The sequence below is a fragment of the Macaca thibetana genome, chromosome 7 (assembly GCF_024542745.1).
Source record: "Macaca thibetana thibetana isolate TM-01 chromosome 7, ASM2454274v1, whole genome shotgun sequence".
Classification (NCBI taxonomy): Eukaryota; Metazoa; Chordata; class Mammalia; order Primates; family Cercopithecidae; genus Macaca; species Macaca thibetana.
Window position 1 is genome coordinate 4,985,446 of NC_065584.1, and position 22,671 is coordinate 5,008,116.

The window sequence follows — 22,671 nt, forward strand, 5'->3', positions numbered from 1 at the left end:
TGAAACCCTGTCTCTACTAGAAAGACAAAAAATTAGCCAGGTGTGGTGGCATGCACTTGTAGTCCCAGCTACTCTGGAGGCTGAGGCAGGAGAATCACTTGAACCCGGGAGGCGGAGGTTGCAGTGAGCCAAGATTGCGCCACTGCACTCCAGCCTGGGCAACAGAGCAAAACTCCATCTCAAAAAACAACAACAAACAAAAAGAAAAAAAATAAAACTACGTATGGCAGAGCCACAGGATAAAAGGAGTAAAGGGAGCCCAGGTTCCTGACACTGTGACACTCCTTGTCATACAAGCCCTGGCACCCTCTAAACAGATTTTGTTTTTGTTTTTGAGACGGTGTCTTGCTCTGTTGTCCAGGCTGGGGTGCAGTGGCACAATTCAGCTCACTGCAACCTCCGCCTCCCCGGTTCAAGTGATTCTCCTGATTCAGCCTCCTGAGTAGCTGGGATTACAGGCACCCACCACCACGCTCAGCTAATTTTTTTGTATTTTTAGTAGAGACGGGGTTTCACCATGTTGGTCAGGCTGGTCTCAAACTCCTGACCTCAAGCAATTCACTCACCTCGGCCTCCCAAAGTACTGGGACGACAGGTGTGAGCCACCGCGCCCGGCCAATATCTTGACAATGAGAGAAAAATAAGCTTCCATCGAGTCTGAGCTGTCCTTTTCTCAGGTTTTCTACTGGGTCTGCTTGACTCTGAGTCTAGCACTTTTCTTGCTTTTCCAGCGTTTCTTCTCTGAGGAGGTGCAGTGAGGAACAGAGAGGTCATGGTTCAGAGTAGGCCCTGGGGTTTATGATTTGACATTTTATGTAGGGTGCAGGGACCAAATGATTTCTATCCTTATTTTATTATTTATTTATCTTTTGGGACGAGTTCTGCTCTGTCACTCAGCCTGGAGTATAGTGGCTCCATCCTGAGTCACTGCAACCTCTGCCTCCTGGGTTCAAGTGATTCTCCTGCCTCAGCCTCCTGAGTAGCTGGGATTATAGGGGTGTGCAATCACGCCCAGGTAATTTTTGTATTTTTAGTAGAGACAAGGTTTCACCATGTTGGTCACGCTGGTCTCGAACTCCTGACCTCGTGATCTGCCTGCCTTGGCCTCCCAAAGTGCTGCGATTACAGGCGTGAGCCATAGCGCCCAGCTATTATTTTATTTTATTTTATTTTAGAGACAGAGTTTCGCTCTTGTTGCCCAGGCTGGAGTGCAATGGCATGATCTCGGCTCACCACAACATCTGCCTCCCGGGTTCAAGTGATTCTCCTGCCTCAGCCTCCTGAGTAGCTGGAATTACAGGCATGTTCCACCATGCCTGGCTAATTTTGTATTTTTATTAGAGACAGGGTTTCTCCATGTTGGTCAGGCTGGTCTCGAACTCCTGACCTCAGGTAATCTGACCACCTTGGCCTCCCAAAGTGCTGGGATTACAGACTTGAGCCACCGCACCCAGCCTTTATTTTTAATTTATTATATATTTTTTAGACAGGGTGTTGCTCCATTGTCCAGGCTGGAGTGCAGTGGTGTGATCACAGATCACTGCAGACTTCACCTCCAGAACTCAAATGATCCTCCCATCTCAGCCTCCTGAGTAGCTGGGACTCTGCTGTTGCACCTGGCCCAAAAATGATTTTTAGTCATTAACTCCTTTTTCTTTCTTTGTTTTATTTTTGTTTTTTTGAGACAGGGTCTCGCTCTCTCACCCAGGTTGTAGTCCAATGGTGTGATCTCCATTCACTGCAGCCTCGACCTCCTGGGTTCAAGTGATCCTCCCACCTCAGCCTCTCGAGTAGCTGAGACTACAGGTGCACACCACCACCCCCAGCTAATTTTTTTTTTTTTTTTTTTTTTTTTTAATAGAGACGGTTTCGGCCGGGTGCAGTGGCTCAAGCCTGTAATCCCAGCACTTTGGGAGGCCGAGACGGGTAGATCATGAGGTCAGGAGATCGAGACCATCCTGGCTAACACGGTGAAACCCCGTCTCTACTAAAAAATACAAAAAAAACTAGCCGGGTGAGGTGGCGGGAGCCTATAGTCCCAGCTACTCGGGAGGCTGAGGCAGGAGAATGGCGTGGACCCAGGAGGTGGAGCTTGCAGTGAGCTGAGATCCGGCCACTGCACTCCAGCCTGGGAGACAGAGCAAGACTCCGTCTCAAAAAAAAAAAAAAAAAAAAAAAATAGAGACGGTTTCACCATGTTGCCCAGGCTGGTCTCGAACTCCTGGGTTCAAGCAATCCTCCTGCTTTGGTCTCTCAAAGTGGTAGGATTACAGGCTTGAGCCACTGTGCCTGGCCGCTAAACCCATTTTCACAGGAAATTTTACTCAGAAGCTCAACAACAACAACAAAATCACTTCCTGAACTGAGAATGTCCAGTTGAAGTGAGTGGGGTGGGAGCCCTACCCACGTGGCCTCCCCTCCTAGGTCCCCAGTTCCCTAAGCCTCTGGCACAGCTACGTATTTATTTATTTATGTATTTATGTATGTATTTATGAGACGGAGTCTCGCTCTGTCTCCCAGACTGGAGTGCAGTGGCATGATTTCGGCTAACTGCATCCTCCACCTCCCAGGTTCAAGCGATTCTCCTGCCTGAGCCTCCAAAGCAGCTGGGATTACAGGCGTGCACCCCCACACTCAGCTAATTTTTGTATTTTTAGTAGAGACGGGGTTTCGCCATGTTGGCCAGGCTCGTCTCAAACTCCTGACTGCAGGTATCTGCCCACCTCAGCTTCCCAAAGTGCTGGGATTACGGGCGTGAGCCACCGTGCCCGGCCAGGGCTACATTCTCAAAAGCACCTTCCTGCCCCCTGCCGTACCACAGGGTGGCAGGACCCAGTCTCTGGGTGTCAGACAGAGAGAGTGATGGGAAGGCTACAGTGACTCAGCCAGGGAGCCACCAACAGCCAGCCATTACCCCTGGGTCCGGGGTCAGGCAGGGCTGCTCTGTCACCCTCAGGAGTGTTTGGCTCCAGGGACTCAGGGCATAGCAGCACCTTCCCCAAGTCCTCCCCCTCCCGCAGGGCAGGCATGGGAAGCAGCAGGTCCCATCTTTCCCCAGGATACTGCCTGGCAATGCCTGGGTAGCTGGAGTCCAGGTCAAATGCGGGGGAGCAGGAGGGCCCAGAGCCTCAGCTCCCCTGCCAGGCTCCTCAGGCTTCTCCTACATCAACAAAGCAAATGAAGGCAACAAACTCAGAAAGCACTTCTCCACCGTTCCCTCTGCCATGAGTGGCCGCGCCACACCCGGCCCTGCCCCACCCCACCTCTTCCTTCCCACCGCTCTGTGACTCAGAGTTAAGAGATGAGATACTCTGAAATCACTCTAGGGTGAGGGGCTGGCATTTGTGTTGCCAGCCTGATGGACTTGGGAGGCACCCACAAACTACACCCTTGGTGGCTGAGGGTGCATCCTTCTGTTCAGCGAGTCATCAGGAAGCATGTCACAGTGGAGTGGTGCTTTCTCCATTGGTGGCAGGTGGAACACAAGTTTCTCAAACTTTTCCACCATTGTTTCCCTAATTGTGCAGGCCAATTGACCAGGATAATGGAGGACTGCTGCTATCACAAAAGAACCTTGGTTCATCAAAAATCCACGTGAGGCTGGGTGTGGTGGCTCACGCCTATAATCCCAGCACTTTGGGAGGCCAAAGCAGGCAGATCACTTGAGGTTAGGAATTCAAGACAAGCCTAGCTAACATGGTGAAACCCCGTCTCTACCAAAAATACAAAATTAGCTGTGTGTGGTGGCACATGCCTGTCATCCCAGCTACTTGGGAGGCTGAGGCAGGAGAATCGCTTGAACCCGGGAGGCGGAGGTTGCCGTGAGCTGCAATCACGCACGCCATTGCCCTCCAGCCTGAGCAACAAGAGCGAAACTCCATCTCAAAACAAAAACAAACAGAAAAAACAAGAGCGAAACTCTGTCTCAAAAAAAAAAAAAAAAAAAAACTAAAACAAACAACAAAAAACAAAAACCAAAACCAAAAAATCCATGTGAGTGTTATGCTCTACCCCTGCAATATGGGAATGCTTGTATGATGCAAAACTTACGTTTTATGCATTTGCTCAATTTTGCACCTCCCACTCCAAATGGCCACGGAAGCCTGGTGCTCCAGAAGCTGTTCTGTGCTATCCGGTGGCTTCTCCTCAACCTAGCCTGCACTCGCCCGGCTCTCATTCTTCTAGTTGAGAAGCAAAGTGTTAGAGAGAGCATGGATTTTGCCATTGGAATTGCTGGCTTCTGGTTATGGCTGTGTGACCTTGGGCATCTCACTTGACCTCTCTAAGCCTCCATTTCCCCTCTGCTTTTAGTCCCCACTGAGGCCAACATGTGTCTGGAAGTGGGGGTGGGGGTGGGGGTGAGGCGTTGGGATGGCGTTTTCTTCCTTGGCAGGCAGGGCCCTCAAGAGACTTAAAGAGGGGCCGGGTGCGGTGGCTCATGCCTGTAATCCCAGCACTTTGGGAAGCCAAGGCAGGCAGATCACCTGAGGTCAGGAGTTCGACACCAGCCTGACCAACATGGTGAATCCCAGTTTCTACCAAAAATACAAAAATTAGCTGGGTATGGTGGCACGTGCCTGTAGTCCCAGTTACTCAAGAGGCTGAGGCAGAGGCTTGAAACTCTTGAAACTGGGAGGCAGAGGTTGCAGTGAGCTGAGATGGCGCTACTACACTCCAGACTGGGTGACAGAGTGAGATCCAGTCTCAAAAAAAAGAATCTTAAAGAGGGCTGCTGTGAGTTATTCTTGCAGACGAGGAAAGTACCCCATTTTGACTCCTTAGTCTCTGGCTCTGGCTGGGTAGGGCCATCCTGGCTTGGTACTTTTGCCCTAGCTCAGTCCATGGTGAGCCCACCCAGGTGAGCAATGCTCCTGGTCATGCGGTGCAGAGGCTGGGCCGGGCGCTTTGTGGATCCCCATGCAGAATGGGTTCTGGGGTGCACAGAAGAACCTTTTTCAAACATGGTGGTAAAATACACATCACATAACATTTACCGTTTGAACCATGTTTAAGTGTACAGTTCATGTCCTTGCCATGGTCAGGGGAAAGAAGGAGGAAGGGAGGAATGGAAAGAAAAGAAAAGAAAAGAAAGAAAGAAGAAAGAAAGGAAGGAAGGGAGGGAATGAAAGCGAAAGAAAGAAAGGAAGCAGGAAGGAAGGAAAGAGAAAAAGAAGAGGAAGGAAGGAAAAGAAAGAAGGAACTAAAGAAAGAATGAGGGAGGGAGGGAGGGAGGAAGGAAGGAAGGAAGGAAGGAAGGAAGGAAGGAAGGAAGGAAGGAAGGAAGAAAGAAAGAAAGAAAGAAAGAAAGAAAAGAGTGTACAGTTCAATCTTTCCAAGCCAAAACTCCATACCCATTAAACAATAGCTCCCCATTCCCGGCTCCTCCCAGCCCCTGGCAACCACCATGCTACTTCCTGTCTCTCTGAATTTGACTACTCTGGACACAGAATATAAGTGGAATCCTACAGTATTTGTCTTTTTGTGACTAGCTTATTGCATTCCGCATAATGTCAGGGTTCGCCTTTCATCCATGCTGCAGCATATGCAGAATTTCCTTCTTTCTGCGGTTAAAGAGCTCTCCACTGTCCATATAGACTATTTGCTCAACCCTTCACCCGTCCGTGGACCGGTGGGCTGCTCCCACCTTTTGGCTGTTGCGAATGCTGCTACTGTGAAAGTGGGTGTGCAAATGGAGGAACATTCTTTTGATGGTGTTGAATTTGGTTTAACCCATATTAGAGCAAACATAAGGAGCACAGCAAACATCACAGATATGAGACATGAATGCTTAGGGTGCGGCTACAGTGACGAGGTGATTTCAGGTCAATCACGAAAGGGCGACAGCGGACAGGGTGAGAGTCGCCAGGAGCTAGCGGGAATGACTTCGGTTTGAGAAAGTCTAAGCTGGGTCAAGCCAAGGAGGAGCCGGGGCCTCTCGCCCCGCGTCTCCCTCTCCGGGAACCCCTCCCCGAACCTGCCACTCCTGTCTCCGGGCTCGCCCGGCTGCCTGCGGCTACCACACACCCTGGGGCAGTTTTGGCCCCGGGTCCCAGGAAAGCATCTGATTGGCTGTGTTCTCACTAGGCCAGCCCTGATAGATCACTGGCCAGCCTATGGATAGGCTCACCTCAGTCAGATGCCCATGCCTGGTCCAATCAGCGGTGGGCAGCCTGGAGGGTCGGGGAAGGAGCTGCGGCTAGCGGGGCTCCCAAGTCCTGCAGGGACTCCTGTCGGGTCCAAGGTGAAGCCCGGCCAGCCGCAGGCTTCACAGCGCCCCCTGGTGGTCCGGGGCGGAGGCGGGGAGGAGCCCAGGCAGCGGCAGAGGGAAGTTCAGGGCAGGCGCGGAGGCTCAGACCTGTAATCTCAGCACTTTGGGAAGCCAAGAGGGGAGGATCGCTTGAGATCGAGAGTTTGAGACTAGCCTAGGCAACATAGTGAGAGCCTTATCTCTACTAAAAATTAAATTTAAAAAAGGGGGGTCAAGGTCTGAGGATGGCTAACTCCACTCTGGACTCCACACCTGAGGGTAACCAAGGGAAGGGTGTTGGGGAGCGGTCCTGCCTGGGGCTGACCCCCCAGAACTTGCCCAGCTCCTCTTCTATCTGGGGCTGGGGGAGTTGGTTAGTGCGGGGTGGGGTGCGGGGACCCAGAACCCCCCAAAACTGTTCTTCTCTCCCGGTCAGCCTCTGCCCTCTCCTAGCCCCCTTTCATCACTCAGGGAACCCTGAAAGTGAGGACCTCAGGTACTGTGCGTTTCCTAACGTCGCCTCAATCCTGGGTGTCCTGTTTGGACCCTCGGGCCTTCTGCGCGGCTCTCAGCGAATCTCTGAGCACAGGGATGCGTGGGTACCCTGCCCTTTGGTTCCAGGCTTAAATCAGTGGCACAGTGTCCCCGCCAGGCCAGAGAGAGGGGTCGGCTCCCAGCCGTTCGTGGGTAGCTGGGGCTGGCGCACGCACATCCTCTCTGCCTTTCCCTCCCGAAGCCCTGCCGTGGGCCAGGCCGCACCAGAACGGGGAGCGTCCCTAATTGCCCTGCACTAATTGCAGCTTCACCTGCGCAGCTGGGCTGGCCTCCCCTGAGCCTGGAGCTTGTTATTGGAAATAAGCCGATTTCTCCAGTTTGGGAGAATTCAGACTTGGGGGTTGAACTACTTGTGATTTGGGGCATTTATCATTGAAAATAGGCCTCGTTCCCTCATGGAGAGTTTTGTGTAAACAACTCGGCGCCACACATCCAGGCTCGTGTATCCGTGTGGGGTTTCCAACCTAAGAAACACGAGGCGGCACCCCAGGGCCCTAGGACCACGCACAGGGCCCAAGGGTTTGGGGACTGAAACCGGGAAGGTTCAGGGCTGCCTCCAGCATTGACCAGATCTCAGCTGAGCCACAGCCCATATGAAGGCTTAGCCCAAGCTCTGGCTCTTTTTCCCTCCCTCCCTCCCTCCCTCCCGTCTTCCCTTCCCTCCCTCCCTCCCTCCCTCCCTCCTTTCTTCTCCCTTCCCCTCCCCTCCCCTCTCCTCCCCTCCCCTTTCCTTTCTTTTTGACAGAGTTTCACTCTTTCACCCAGGCTGGAGGGAAGTGGCTCACTGCAACCTCCACCTCCTGGGCTCAGGCAATTCTGTCTCAGCCTCCTGAGTAGTTGGGATTACAGGAACCCACCACCACACCCAGCTAATTTTTTTGTATTTTTTAGTAGAGATGGGGTTTTACCATGTTGGCCAGGCTGGTCTCGAACTCCTGACCTCAGGTGATCCACCAGCCTCGGCCTCCCAAAGTGCTAGGATTACAGGCATGAGTCACCACGCCTGGCCCTTTTTTCTGTTTTTGTGATTGAGTCTCCCTCTGTCACCCAGGCTGGAGTGCAGTGGTGTGATCATAGCTCACTGCAGCCTCAAACTCCGGGGCTCAAGTAATCCTCCCAACTCAGCCTTCTGAGTAGCTGGGATCACAGGCACATGCCACTATGCCTGGCTAATTTTAAAAATTTTTGTGGAGATGAGGTTTTGCCATGTTTCTCAGGCTGACCTGGAATTCCTGGGCTCAAGTGATCCTCCTGTCTTAACCTCCCAAAGTGCTGGGATTACAGGTGTGAGCCACCCACACCTGGCCTTCTCTAAGAGTTTTATTGATGTAGGCCAGGAGTGGTGGCTTACACCTGTAATCCCAGCACTTTGGGAGGCTGAGGTGGGTGGATCACTTGAGACCAGCCTGGGCAGCATGGTGAGAATAATTATTGCTGAATAATTTCCATTGTATGGAAATCCCACACTTTATACATCTATTCACCAGTTAATGAATATGCCTTTCCATTTTGGGGGTATTATGAATAATGCTGCTATGGACTTTTTTTTTTTTTTTTTTGAGACAGAGTCTCGCTCTGTAGCCCAGGCTAGAGTGCAGTGGCCAGATCTCAGCTCACTGCAAGCTCCGCCTCCCAGGTTCACGCCATTCTCCTGCCTCAGCCTCCCGAGTAGCTGGGACTATAGGCGCCTGCCACCTTGCCCGGCTAGTGTTTTATATTTTTTAGTAGAGACGGGGTTTCACCTTGTTAGCCAGGATGGTCTCGATCTCCTGACCTCGTGATCCGCCCGTCTCAGCCTCCCAAAGTCCTGGGATTACAGGCTTGAGCCACCACGCCCGGCCTGCTATGGACTGTTGACTAAATAAATAAAATGTGGCTGGGCATGGTGGCTCATGCCTGTAATCCCAGCACTTTGGGAGGCCGAGGTGGGTGAATCACGAGGTCAGGAGTTTTAGTCCAGCCTGGCCAATATGGTAAAACCCCGTTTCTACTAAAAAAAAAAAAAAAAAAAAAAAATTAGCCAGGCGTGGTGGCACACACCTGTAGTACCAGCTACTTGGGAGGCTGAGGCAGAATGGCTTGAACCTGGGAGGCGGAGGTTGCAGTAAGCCAAGATCGCACCACTGCACTCCAGCCTGGGCAACAGAGCAAGACTCCATCTCAAAAAAAAAAAAAAAAAAAGTCTGGGCACAGTGGCTCATGCTTGTAATCCCAGCACTTTGGGAAGCTGAGGCGGGTGGATCACCTGAGGTCAGGGGCTCGAGATCAGCCTGGCCAACATGGTGAAACCCCGTTTCTACTAAAAATACAAAAATTAGCCAGACACAGTGGTGAACGCCTGTAATCCCAGCTACTCAGTAGGCTGAGGCTGGAGAATAGCTTGAACCTGGGAGGCGGAGGTTGCAATGAGCTGAGGTCGCACCACTGCACTCCAGACCAGGTGACAGAGCAAGACTCCATCTCAAAAATAAATAAATAAAAATTTAAAAATGAAGAAAAAAAGAAAGCTTTTAAAGATATGAATTTGATGGCTGGGCACGGTGGCTCATTCCCATAATCCCAGCACTTTGGGAGGCTGAGGTGGGCGGATCATCTGAGGTCGGGAGTTCAAGATCAGCCTGACCAACATGGAGAAACCCCGTCTCTACTAAAAATACAAAATCCAGCTGGGCATGGTTTTGCATGCCTGTAATCCCAACTACTCAGGAGGCTGAGGCAGGAGAATCGCTTGAACCCGGGAGGCGGAGGTTGTGGTGAGCCAAGATTGTGCCATTGTACTCCAGCCTGGGCAACAAGAGTGAAACTCCGTCTCAAAAAACAAAAAAGAGTGAGTTTGATTCAGAACCCTCCTGAGGACATTACAGAGAGGCTGATAGCCCAGAACATTTCCTTAGAGAGTTTTTCTTACATTGCTCCAAAATAGTGTTTCAGCTCACAGCTACACATGAGCTGTGGGAGTCCAATACGGGCAAAATCACATCAGAGTTGCTCAGAAGTTACACTGAGGCAGTCACACCAAGGTTTGGGTAAGAATACATCTGGTTATAGATTACAGAGGCATCATCACTAACCAGATGTTATGAGGAGGAAAAGGCAAGGCTAGGGTCATGGATCTTTTAGAGAATGTAGCAACTCAAGCCAGAGGTGTGGGGATGGAGACTGTGTGCTTGTCACGTTTTGTCTTCAAAGCATCTTTCTGGAGAGCTGCAGGTGGTCCCAGAGGTGGGGCTTTGTGAAATTGTGCTGCAAACAGAAAGGAGCATGCATGGCTTCCTAGGTGTGCTACTCTACCTCACAGAACGTTCACATACACATCTTTGTGTTAGAGAAGATGTTTTCAGGCCAGGCATGGTGACTCATGCTTGTAATCCCAGCATTTTCGGAGGCTGAGGCGGGAGGATTGCTGGCACCCAGTTCGAGCCAGCCTGGGCAACACAGTGAGACCCTGTTTCTACAAAAAAATAATTTAAAAATCAGCCAGGTGTTGTGTCACTCCCTGTAGTCCCAGCTACTCGAGAGGCTGAGGTGGAAGGATCACTCGAGCCTGGGAGGGTGAGGCTGCAGTGAGCTGTGACCATGCTCTCTAGCCTGGGTGACAGAACAAGATCCCATCCCTAAGAAAAAATATATATATTGTTTTCATTTCTTGGGCAGGTACCTAGGAGTGGAATTGCTGGTTCTTATGATGAGTTTAGGAAATGGCCAAGCTTTTCCAAAGTCGTTGCATCATTTTGCATTCCCACTGGGAGTGTATGAGAGTTCCAGTTGTTCCATGTTCTTGTCAACAGTCGGTATGTTTGGATTTTTTCTTTCTTTTTTTTTTTTTTTTTTGTGAGACAGGGTCTTGCTCCGTCACCCAGGCTGGAGTGCAGTTGCATGATCATGGCTCACTGTAACCTTGACTTCCCGGGCTCAGGTGATCCATCCACCTCAGCCTCCGAGTATCTGGGACCACAGGCAGGCGCCATCATGCCCAGCTAATTTTTTTTTTTTTTTTTTTTTTTTTGAGATGGAGTTTCGCTCTGTCACCTAGGCTACAGTGCAATGGCGCGATCTCAGCTCACTGCAACCTCTGCCTCCTGGGTTTAAGCAATTTTCCTGCTCCAGCCTCCCGAGAAGCTGGGATTACAGGTGCCTGCTATCAAGCCTGGCTAGTTTTTTTTGTATTTTTAGTAGAGATGGGGTTTCGCCATGTTGGCCAGGCTGGTCTCAAACTTCTAACCTCAGGCGATCCGCCTGTCTTGGGCTTCCAAAGTGCTGGGATTTCAGGTGTGAGCCACAGCGACCGGCCATGCCTGGCTAACTTTTTTATTTTTATTTTTTGTGGAGATGAGGTCTTACTGTATTTCCCAGGCTGGTCTCAAACTGCTGAACTCAGGTGATTTGCCTTGAGTTCAGGAGTTTGAGCCTTGAGCGTTTGTATCTTAGCGACTGGTGCTCCTCCAACCTCCCCAGGGCCCTGAGGATTTGGAGCTTCAGGGAGAAGGAAGAGAATTCCCAGCCCCTCCTTAGCCAGTCCCATCCTCCTCCAGGAGCCTTCCCTGCTTGTTCTGGCCCTGGAAGGTCTGCTGTCTACAATCTGTCTCCACTGCTTCCCCATCATTGTGCTAAGCTGTGATGCCCATAATAATAAACCAGGCTTCCTGGGATTCATGCGTTTTTGAGTCTCATTCCACGTGGACGCTGGGCTTGTTTTGGAGAGTGAGGTATTAGAAAGCATGATGGGAGCAGAGGTTTAATGAGCTCTTGCACATTGGGGCTTGTCCTGTCATGCTGTGAGGAAGACCAAGTCAGCCACGTGGAGAAACCAAGCAAAGGAGCCTGGAAGCGGGGCGGCAGCCCATGCTGGCGGCAGCCGAGCTCCCACTGGCAACCAGCACCGACTGTAGCTGTGTGGGTGAAGCCACTTGGACATTTCACTCCAGTTGGACCTCCAGATACCTACAGCTGTAGAGTGAGCCCAGCGGACACCACATGAAGCAAAAGACTCATCCAGGCCGGGTGCGGTGGCTCACACCTGTAATCCCAGGACTTTGGGAGGCCGAGGCGGGCGGATCACGACGTCAGGAGTTCAAGACCAGCCTGACCGACATGGTGAAACCCCGTCTCTACTAAAAATACAAAAATTAGCCGGGCTTGGTGGCGCATGCCTGTAATCTCAGTTACTCAGGAGGCTGAGGCAAGAGAATCGCTTGAACCCGGGAGGTGGAAGTTGCAGTGAGCTGAAATCACGCCACTACACTCCAGCCTGGGCAAGAGTGAGGAAAAAAAAAAAAAAGAGCCATCCAGTCAATCCAGAGAACCGTGAACAATACTACATCATTGCTGTTTAAAGCCACCCTGGCAGGGTTGTTTGTTACACAGCAGAAGAGAACTGATACACTGTGGAGATCTCCTTGTCTCTCAGGGGTCACTGGCATCACCTGCAGCCCCTCCATCCTCCACCTTCCCCCTTCCTGTCCATCACTTTTGAAAGGTGGGCGGCTTACCCAATCACTGCCCTCCTGGGGCCAGGAAGCCCCTTCCAGTCCAGCCCTCTGCTCCTTTCACACTGAGCATTGAGGAAAGCATCTCCTGGCAGGGCCTCCGCACCCCTCTAGGCCCTCAGCTCCCTGCTGGACATAAAGACATAGGGTGGCCGAGTGAGGGGTGGCTCCTGGGAATCCTGATGCCGCCACCTGGACAGCACTGGACCCTCAGTGGGCTCTGCGGACCGTGTCCTGGGGGTTCCTGGGTGGAGACAGCTGACGGGCCGAGGGGGTGGCGCAGCAGGGATGGGAGCTGCAATGGAAGGCTAGGCTGAGTCCCTCCCCACACTGCCCGCACGCTCTCGCCTGCAGCCAGCTCCTCAGCCGCTCTGGCCTCAGCGTCTGCACCTGTGAAGTGGGCCTGGAGTATGCGGAAGTCCCAGCCGGGGAGACACACAGGAGCCTGGTAGACGTGAGGCTGGGGAAGGCAAGGGAAGTGGCAGTCGGGACGCGCGAGCAGGCCGGGCTGGGTGGACGGCCACCAGGTGGAGGGTACAGGAGCGCGAGGGTCCGCTCTCCGAGGGAGATGGGGCTCGGACCGGGGAACACTGTCACCCGCAGGCCGCGGGCCGCGGGCCGCGGGCGGGCAGAGGCAGAGCCTGGGACCTTGAGGGCGTCTCCCGACTGGGCGGGGGGCGGCGCTCGTCCCCGCTGGCGGCGCCGGGAAGCGGAGGCGCGCACAGCCCTCTCCCTGCGCCCAGCGCGGTCCGCGGACTCCGGCTGGGGGAGGGTAACCCGGAAGGGGCCCGCCGGACCACCTGCCCCGCCCGCCCCGCAGGGACCTCCGATCGGTCCAGCCAGGGGCAGGCGCCGTGGCCGCAGCGCGGATGGAGGGACTGTGGCCATTTCACGCTGGGGAAGGTGGAGACCCTGGTGGGCAGGGGCCCGCCGAGGCCGCGGGGCGAGGGGAGAGCGGGGTGGGCACTCAGCCCGCGAACCCCACCACCGGGGACAGGGCGCTCGGACGTCCCGGCCCCAGCAGCCTGGGGGCGCCCGGGTCGGGGGTCCCGCGCTGGGCTCCGGCAGAGGCGGCGAGTCGCAGTGACGTCCGCGGCCGCCAGGGGGCGGTGTCGGGCCGCGCTGGGCGCTGGGGTTGCGCTCTGTGCTGCCGCCCGCCTTCCCCTGCGCGGATGGGGATACTGAGGCTCGGACCCCGCCGGCACGGGCCAGGGCCTCGCCTCTCCCCGAGGGCGGTCGGCAGGGTCCGACCAGGGGACACCCCCGCCCCTACAAAATCTCTGCAAAATCTGCCTTGGGGCAGATCAGCGGCGCTCCGCCCCCCACCCATGTCCCGGCCCTGCTTCGGGGCTCGGTCTCCTGACCTCTTCCTCGCCTCGGGCCCAGAAAGTGATCGTGCGGACGCAAGGACCCGGTGGGGCGGGGCGTGAGGGAAGAGGGCGCGCCCGCGCACGGGCCGCTGACACCCTTGGGACTGCCCTGCACTGTGTGACCTGGGCTGGGCCAGGCCCTCCAGTCTCAGTTCCCCCTTCTGACTCACTTCTCTGCAAGCTGCAGCTACTGATCTAGCACAGTCCCGAAGGTGGTCCTGGAAAATAAGATGGGGGCGCAGACGAAGGGGGGCTGCAGTGACCCGGCCCCTGCGGTCCTGCGGGGGGCGTCGTCTGGAGGAGGCGCTGCGAGGAGGCGCCCCCAGCTCCGTAAACCTGCGGCTCGCTCATCCCCAGTGCGAACCCGTGGAACGCTTCCCAGCCCGAGGGGCAGGACGCACTCGAGACCACTCGGCCGAATCCAGCGCGAGGTTGCGAGGAGGGGCGGAGAAGGGCGGGTGCGTTGGATCCTCCCAGCCCGTCCTGCTCCCTGGCGTCCTACTTCCCGCCAGGCCTGGCCACACCAGGACAAGCCGGGAGCTGGGCTGAGCCGAGCCACCACTGGTCTCCCACACCCCCCAGTGTCCAGAGAGCCCTAGGCAGGGAACTTGGTGCAGCCCGGGATGAAACACGGCTTCCTGCCCCCAGCCCTGCGCCAGTCGCTGAGCATCAGGAGGGCCGCACTAGCCGCATCCCCAGCACGCCCTGGCCCCACCCGCTGCCTGCTTAATTCTTCCTCTATGTAGTCATCTGCATTTATGGGCACCCACAGGACTACCCGCCCAGCAGGCATAGGCAGGCGCCACCCTGTGGGCGGGCAAAGGGGAACCCTCCACCTGGCCGGTGCCAGTAGCAGGGCCCAGAGAGCCCGCGGGAGTTCCTTTAGCCAGGTGACAGCTGAAATGAGGCCACACAGACTCCTGGGAGAGACGCATCCAGGCAGAGGGAACAGAAGGGCCAAGGGCCCTGAGGCTTGAACACAGTTTCCTGGTGGCACAGGAAGGGGTTCGGCCTAGACGGAGAGGAGTTTTGTTTTGTTTTGTTTTGGTTGTTTTTTTTGAGATGTTGTATTGCTCTGTTGCCCAGAGCAATGGAGTGCGACGGTGCAATCTTGGCTCACGGCAACCTCCCCCTCCCGGGTTCAAGTGATTCTCCTGCCTCAGCCTCCCGAGTAGCTGAGACTACAGGCGCGTACCACCATGCCCTGCTAATTTGTGTATTTTTTGTCATCATGGGGTTTTTTTTTTTTTTTTTTTTTTTTTTTTTTTTTTTTTGAGGCGGAGTCTCGCTCTGTCGCCCAGGCTGGAGTGCAGTGGCCGGATCTCAGCTCACTGCAAGCTCTGCCTCCCGGGTTCCCGCCATTCTCCTGCCTCAGCCTCCTGAGTAGCTGGGACTACAGGCGCCGCCACCACGCCCGGCTAATTTTTTGTGTTTTTAGTAGAGACGGGGTTTCGCCGTGTTAGCCAGGATGGTCTCGATCTCCTGACCTCATGATCCGCCCGTCTCGGCCTCCCAAAGTGCTGGGATTACAGGCTTGAGCCACCGCGCCCGGCCCGTCATCATGGGGTTTCATCAGGTCAGCCAGACTGATCTTGAACTCCTGACCTCAAGTGATCCACCCACCTGGGCCTCCGGAAGTGCTGGGATTACAGTCATGAGCCACCGCGCCCGGCCCAGGGGAGTGGTTTTAGTCTGGCATGGGCAGCCCAGGAGAGGAGGGCTTTAGTCTGGCATGGGCAGCCCGGGCGGGGAACTGTAAGGAAAGAGGGGCCAGGTAGGTGTGACTTTGGTTTGGGGAGGGTCCCTCAGGCTACAGGGAGCTGCAGCTGGGCCTGAGAGGTGTGATGGAGCAGTGACAAGGGGGTCAGGGCATTTCTGCACAGATCCCATGGGGCTTGACCAATGATGGGGGATGCAGGCGATTCCTTATCTCAAGTAGCCTCCTCCAGGAAGCCTTCTCTGCCTACTCAGCTCTGGACTGCAGAACAGCTCCGAGAGCCTGTTTGTTGAATACATTAATCAGTGAGTCTGCTCAGTCGTGTTGGCTGACAAGTCAACTGTCTGACCAGGGGTGGCTGAGCTGAGCCCCCCCATATTGTGAGTGGGAGGAGGAACTACAGCTTTCATCAAGTACAGAACCCCAATGGGGTTACTACAAACTCATGAAACCAAAGGAGGCTGAGGCTAGAGGATCCCTGTGTGAGGATCTCTTGAGCCCCAGAGTTCAAATTCAGAGTTGAAATTCAAATTGAGACACTCCGCCATCTGCCTTTCTCTGAAAAAGAAAAAAACAAACAAAAAGTTTTACCTTAATTACACAAATACTATTTGAACATGTGCCACTTTCTTTTTTTCTTTTTTTAGAATCAGGGTCTCACTCTGTTGCCGAGGCTGGTGTCAAACTCCTTAGCTCAAGTGATCCTCCTGCCTCACCCTCCTGAGTAGCTGAGGTTACAGGTGTGAGCCACCATGCCTGGCCTATGTTGAAATATTTTTAAAAATCCTAGCAGCGGCCGGGCATGGTGGCTCACGCCTGTAATCCCAGCACTTTGGGAGGCTGAGGCAGGTGGATCACCTGAGGTCGGGAGTTTGAGACCAGCCTGACCAACATGGAGAAAGCTGGTTTCTACAAAAAATACAAATTAGCTGGGCATGGTGGCACATGCCTGTAATACCAGCTGCTCAGAAGGCTGAGGCAGGAGAATCGCTTGAACCCGGGAGGCAGAGGTTGCAGTGAGCCGAGATGGCGCCATTGCACTCCAGCCTGGGCAACAAGAGTGAAATTCCATCCAAAAAAACCCCCCAAAAAACAAAAAAACAAATCCTAGCAGCTATGTTATTGGTTCAAGCTTTGTGCCAAGTGTAGCTTCAAGGACTCGGTAGACATCACTGTCATCTCTCCTTGCAGATGAGGAAACCTAGACTTTTCTTTCTTACCTGAGGCTGCAAGTGCTTTAGGCACATGGTAGCCATCCATGTGACTGACTTTCCAAATCAGGACCTGGGGAATGTGAAAAGGAATGGTATTATAATTGTACCTGGAGGACAGAGACTGTCCCGGGGAGGTCTCTTAGTCAGGACTTTTTCAAATGACAGATCCATATCCAATGGGCCTAAGCCCGAGTAGCTGGGACTATAGGCATGCACCACCAAGCCCAGCTAATTTTTGTATTTTTAGTAGAGACAGGGTTTCACCACGTTGGCCAGGCTGGTCTTGAACTCCTGACCTTGTGATCCACCCACCTTGGCCTCCCAAAGTGCTGAGATTACAGGTGTGAGCCACTGCGCCCAGCTCCATTTTACTCACTTATTTAATGGAAAGCCCTAGTGCTCAGGCATGGCTGGATGCCGTGATCCTACAAGGACTCAGAGACAGTGAGGCCATGTAGACTGTCTCACATCTCTGCCCAGGAGGCACTCGGCCCTTAGGCTCCAGGCTCACACCCAGTGCTCTCAGCAGGCCCAGCAGGAGAGCAGGAGCCCGCAGCAAAGTCACAGCAGGCTTCTCCATGACCATGTCAGCCATACCCCTTCTGATGGTAACCTAGGTAGCTTCCAGTTTTTCCTTATTAAAGATGCAGTAGTGACTCTACCTCCCTAGTACTGGGTATGCACTTGTATTCTCTTCAAAGCTTTAATAATGACATAGTTAGAGATGAAATATAAAATTCAGCTAAATTCTTTTTTTTTGTTTTTTTGAGACGGAGTCTCGTTCTGTCACCCAGGCTGGAGTGCAGTGGTGCCGTCTCGGCTCACTGCAACCTCTGCCTCCTGGGTACAAGTGATTCTCCTGCTTCAGCCTCCCAAGTAGCTGGGATTACAGGCGCCCACCACCATGCCTGGCTAATTTTTTTTGTATTTTTAGTAGAGATGGGGTTTCACCATGTTGGCCAGGTTGGTCTTGAACTCCTGACCTCAGGTGACCTGCCTGTCTCGGCCTCCTGAAGTGCTGGGATTCCAGGTGCGAGTCACTGCACCCGGCTGCTGAATTATTTTATGAAACATTAAAGAATTAGGGCAGTCGAGGTAGCTCATGCCTGTAATCCCAACACTTTGGGAGACTGAGGCAGGAGGATCGCTTGAGCTCAGGAGTTCAAGACCAGCCTGGGCAACATAGCAAGACCTGGTGTCATGTCTACAAAAATAAAAATAAAAAAATTTATTTTTTGTGTGTGGTGGCCTGTGCCTATAGTCCCAGCTACCCAGGAGGCTGAGGTGAGAGGATTACTTGAGCCCAGGAGATTGAGGCTGCAGTAAGCTATGATTGCACCACTGCACTCCAGCCTGGGCAACAGAGCAAGACCTTGTCTTTAAAAAAAAAAGAAAAAAAAAAGACAAGAGAACAAAATCCACAGCAGTGAGCATTGTATTGGACATGTAACTCGGAACACAGGCAGGTATTTACCTGGGATAAGATGCCTACAAAAGGATCTGCTGGGCCCACAAGCATGCGAGTTTTCCCTGCTGGTGGGGCAAGTGCCTGAATCCTAACCCCGCCAGCACAGGCTGTTCCCAGGCTACTTAGTTTTCGCCAGGAGCCTGTACACGTGCTGATTCCGAGCGAAGCTGAATCACATGTCTCCACATGTCTGTTGGCCAGCATGTGGATAGCCTATGGTGCCCTCGCCTGTCTTCCTCCCGGCTGATCTTCCAACTATGTTAGGGGCTCCCTGCGCACTCGAGACGCCACTCCTTGGCTATGCATGCTGGACCCTTTGGCTCCCAGGATGTCCCTTGTCTCCACTGGTTTTGTCCTGTCTTTGGTCTGTACTGGCATCCCAAAGCTGAGTCTTGAGAGATGCTAATGGGGCTGCAGACGTGGTGGGGCAGAGCCCAGCCTGCCACCGTAGGAGGGAGTGGTAGTGGCTCCTGGTGCAGGTGCCAGTCTTAAAGGCCAGGTGAGCTTTGGTCTGGTCTGGTCTGGCCAGGCAGTGGAAGGACAGGACCTGCATGAGGTGGGGCAAGTGGTGGGACACCCCCAGGCTCTCACCTGGTCCTAGCCACTCTGCATGCTGGCCCTGCCAGTCTTGCCACATGAAACACCTTCCTTCTGACACCCAAAATCCACCTGACTCACATCACAGATAAGTGACTAGTGCTCAGCCCAGTCCCACCGCTGGTGAGTGGCTAATTAGGGGGGATCCAGCGTGTCTGGTGCCAGTCCCTCCCTGAGGAACCTGCCTGCCTGCACCTGTGGTGCCTTCCTGGCCGCAGCCATCTGTCCCATCCCACTTGCCCAGATGGCAGGCTCCGCAGGCCTGGCCAGGCAGCAGGGACTCAGGTCAGAGAGGATCTCAGTGCAGGCAGTAGATGGAGCCCTCTCCTCCAGCGCCTCCCCAGCCGCCACCCCTTCCCAGTCTCAGCAGACGGCCTTGAAAACAGAAGCCACCAGAGCAGATGTCTCCGAGCACCTTTACCTGCGCCCTCCTCTGTGTCTGTGCCCAACGTGCTGCCGCCCCAAGAAGAACTTCCCATGCTGCCAGCCCAGGGTGCCCGTCATGAGTGGCAGGCCCCACCCCAGCCGGCCTCCTCCAGGTTATCAGCTGGCCTGCATCGTCAGCGTTTTTGCCCATCAGCGCACTGCACACATAATGGACACACACACATGCAGGCTGCAGCATGCTGCCCACACACACGCGTGCACACACAGCACGCCGCCCATGATGCACAGATGCATGTGTGGGCCTGCCCACGTGTCTGAGTGCACATACATGCATATGCACGTGTGTTATCCCCACCGTTTCATTCTTTAAGCCTGCCCCTTCCTCTCCCATCCTCACGGCTCTATCCCGCTCCCCGCTTGCTCCTGAACTCTCTCCAAACAGGCTTCTCCCCCAACCCATGAGATTCTGTAAAGGGCACTGTGACCTATGTGTTGCCACATCCGAATCCGTCCCACCTGACTGCTCCCTTATTTTTGGGACACCTTGTCTTCGGGGAGCCCTGTGCCTTCTTGGCCCCACAGCCCTTACCCACCTCCTTTCTTGGAAGCCCCGGCTGGGGCCTTGGGCCTCTCACCTCCTGTCCCTGGTGCCTCACACTCCAAGCACCCTCTTTATACCCATGCCCCTCACCTCCAGGGCCAAGGACACCTCTTGGCTCTGCCACCTTCCAGGTGCTCAGCTTTCCCCTAACACATGGGAGGCCTCCTAGATTCTCCTCATCTGCTCACACCCTCACCTATGGGCCAGGGGTCCTGCAGCAGGTGGCACGTCTCTCCAGGGATTCCGGGTGCCCTCCACCTGCTACAGCACAGTTGGCTTCAGTGGCTGCAGCCTCTGTCTCCTTGCAGTGCATTCTCAACTAGAGTTGCCAAGAAAACCTAAGCTGGCCATACCACCCCTCTGAGGGCCCTTCCCGCTCCCCAGCATCCTCACACGCTTTCTGGGGCCTCTGTGCTTGCAGCCCCAGCCTCCCCCCACTGCCTGTAGCCTGGGCACACACAGACCCTGCCCTGGTGTGACAAGCCCTCCCAGAGGAAGAGGAGTATGCCTGGGTCAGGTCCCAGCAGGAGCATGATGGGGTCAAAGGTCAACTCCCATCTGAAGATGGCAAGACCCCCCCTACTCCGCCCTCCGCCTGGGGCTTCCTAGGTGTTTGGAAGTCATGCTCTGCCTGTTCCCCTGTCCCAGCCACCCTCCCTGCAGCCCATCCTCCCTCCCTGAGGAACCTGCCCCTTTGCAGCTGGTCACATGTCCCCGGGCCGCCTCTACTGCAGCAGCGATGCCATGAAACCACGTGGAGGGTACCACCAACCTCGGCACTGCTGCCCTAGGAGGTGCAGGATGTCCACACTCGTGCCCACAGGGGACAGCTTACATCAGAAGACACTGCAGCAGAGATGGCGGCTGCGACCCAAAGCAGGGGGTTGCCCTGGGGCTGGATCTAAAAGTGACCTGAGGAGAAAAAGGCAAGCGGCTGAGGTGAGGCAGTGCTGTGGGGCCCGTGGTAGGCAGTGTTACAATGTCTGCTGCCACTTGCACTTACAGTGGGACAGACACGCCGACTCACACTGAGGCTGGCTGGGGAGGGAGGGACAGGCACGCAGGGCTTCCAATCTGCCCTGTGTTGCTCCTTCGACTGGGTCCTGGGCTCCCAGACATCTTAATGCTCTCTGTATGTGTGTCTAAAATAATTCACTAATGAAACCACTTCCCAACCCTCCACTTGGGTCTCCAGGGAAAATCCAGGATCCTTGCTGGGCATTCCAGGCCCCATGGGACCTGGCCAGTCAGGTGGCCTCTGCAGTCTTTGGGTCACACTCCAGACCTTTGCCCCTGCTTTGCCCTCTGCCAGAAATGCCTCTTTCTGCCCATCTGGACTTTGTGGCTATGTCCACATCCACAGGAAGCTTCTAGCCATCAGAAAAACAGGGTCAGACTTGGCTTTCAGAAAAAGGTCTCTGGGGCAGGCGGATCACTTGAGGCCAATAGATCGAGACCAGCCTGGCCAACATGGCAAAACCCCGTCTCTACTAAAAACACAAAAACTAGCTGTGCATGATGGTGCATGCCTGTAATCCCAACTACTTGGGAGGCTGCGGCATGAGAATTGCTTGAACCTGGGAAGTGGAGGTTGCAGTGAGCTGAGATTGCTCTACTGCACTCCAGTCTGGGTGACAGAGTGAGACTCTATCTTGGGAAAAAAAAAAAAAAAAAGGCCTCTAGGATCCCCAGTGAGGAAGGCAGGTGGGGGCACAGGGGCAGGGAAAACATCAAGGGGTGGAGAGAGACCTGCCCTGAGGCCCGGTGCACAGCTTGGCATCCACTGATGCCCTTTCACCCTCGTTCCACCAGTAGCCATGGAGACGGCTGTATCTTAACTCCAGCCTGGCCGGGCGCAGTGGCTCAAGCCTGTAATCCCAGCACTTTGGGAGGCCGAGATGGGCGGATCACGAGGTCAGGAGATCGAGACCATCCTGGCTAACACGGTGAAACCCCGTCTCTACTAAGAAATACAAAAAAATAGCCGGGCGAGGCGGCGGGCGCCTGTAGTCCCAGCTATTCGGGAGGCTGAGGCCGGAGAATGGCGTGAACCCGGGAGGCGGAGCTTGCAGTGAGCTGAGATCCGGCCACTGCACTCCAGCCTGGGCTACAGAGCGAGACTCCGTCTCAAAAAAAAAAAAAAAAAAAAAAAAAAACAACTCCAGCCTTCGAAGAGGGCAAGAGAGTAGGGGAGTCTTGAGCCACAGATAGCCCACCTGGGCACCATCTCCCCAAGATGTCCCTCAGGGCCTGGGGCTCCCAAAGGTCAATTATTGACCCCAGGACCTCCACTCATTTTGCTCTCCCTGCCATCGTACTCAGAGGCATCCAGAACTGGCGGATGGGAGAAGCTCTAGGGAGACAGGCCTAGACATAGGAGGAGACATGTGGAGCTGAGGCAAAGGTGGGTGCGGATGCCAGGCCCAGTGCCCTCTGTACCCCTACTCCTGCTGACGACCTGGACTCCCTGGAGAGACAGCGTGGCCTGCAAGGTCCCCCGCCCTGAAGTGGGGAGGGTAGGGCTGGTGGGGTCCGGCCATCCCCCTGGTGGGTCCATGCATGGCAGCCTGGGCAGGGTGCATGTGAGTGCCCACCTGTGCTGGGGTGGCCTGACCCTCTCGGCCTCACAGCCTTGCCTGCCTCGTGGTACTGCCCACCTGGCCTCTCACGACTGCTCTGTGGTGTGTGTGCCTAAGGGATTGAGCTCGTTGGGCTGGGGACAGGGGCCTGCCTAGGTCTGTTGAGAGGGCCCAGATATAGGACTTCCACCTAGACTGACTGGCTGGGGCACAAAGAGAAGCCAGGACAGGGCTGAGTGTGTGTGCAGGGGCGTGCCCTCTGGACCAGGCCCCTCCCACCGGGGCGAGGCAGAGGCCTTGCCTGGATGGAGCCGAGTGGAGGGTCTCCCTGGTGAGATAGTACTGGAAGGGCAGGGACAGCATTCTGGGGAAGGAACCAGAAAGAGCCCTTGCATGGAATGTGGGTATTTCACCATGAGACCCCAGCTGCCTGGCCATGTGTTGGGGACT

The 22,671-nt window shown here is 54.7% G+C and overlaps 2 long non-coding RNA genes across 3 annotated transcripts; both read right to left on the reverse strand.

Moving 5' to 3' along the window:
* Positions 1-9,382: 9,382 nt before the first annotated feature.
* LOC126958202 (uncharacterized) lies at positions 9,383-12,829 on the reverse strand. 2 transcript variants are annotated; one of them, XR_007727142.1, is made up of 3 exons: positions 12,679-12,829; positions 12,292-12,414; positions 9,383-10,253 (listed from the first exon to the last, which is right to left on the reverse strand). It is a non-coding gene; the product is annotated as an uncharacterized LOC126958202 (long non-coding RNA). The 2 variants fall into 2 exon arrangements; XR_007727143.1 differs by having other exon boundaries at positions 12,292-12,417.
* Positions 12,830-15,765: 2,936 nt separating this feature from the next.
* On the reverse strand, positions 15,766-20,879 carry LOC126958676 (uncharacterized). The gene is made up of 3 exons (XR_007727266.1): positions 20,415-20,879; positions 16,596-16,659; positions 15,766-15,933 (listed from the first exon to the last, which is right to left on the reverse strand). It is a non-coding gene; the product is annotated as an uncharacterized LOC126958676 (long non-coding RNA).
* Between the last annotated feature and the right edge of the window lie 1,792 nt (positions 20,880-22,671).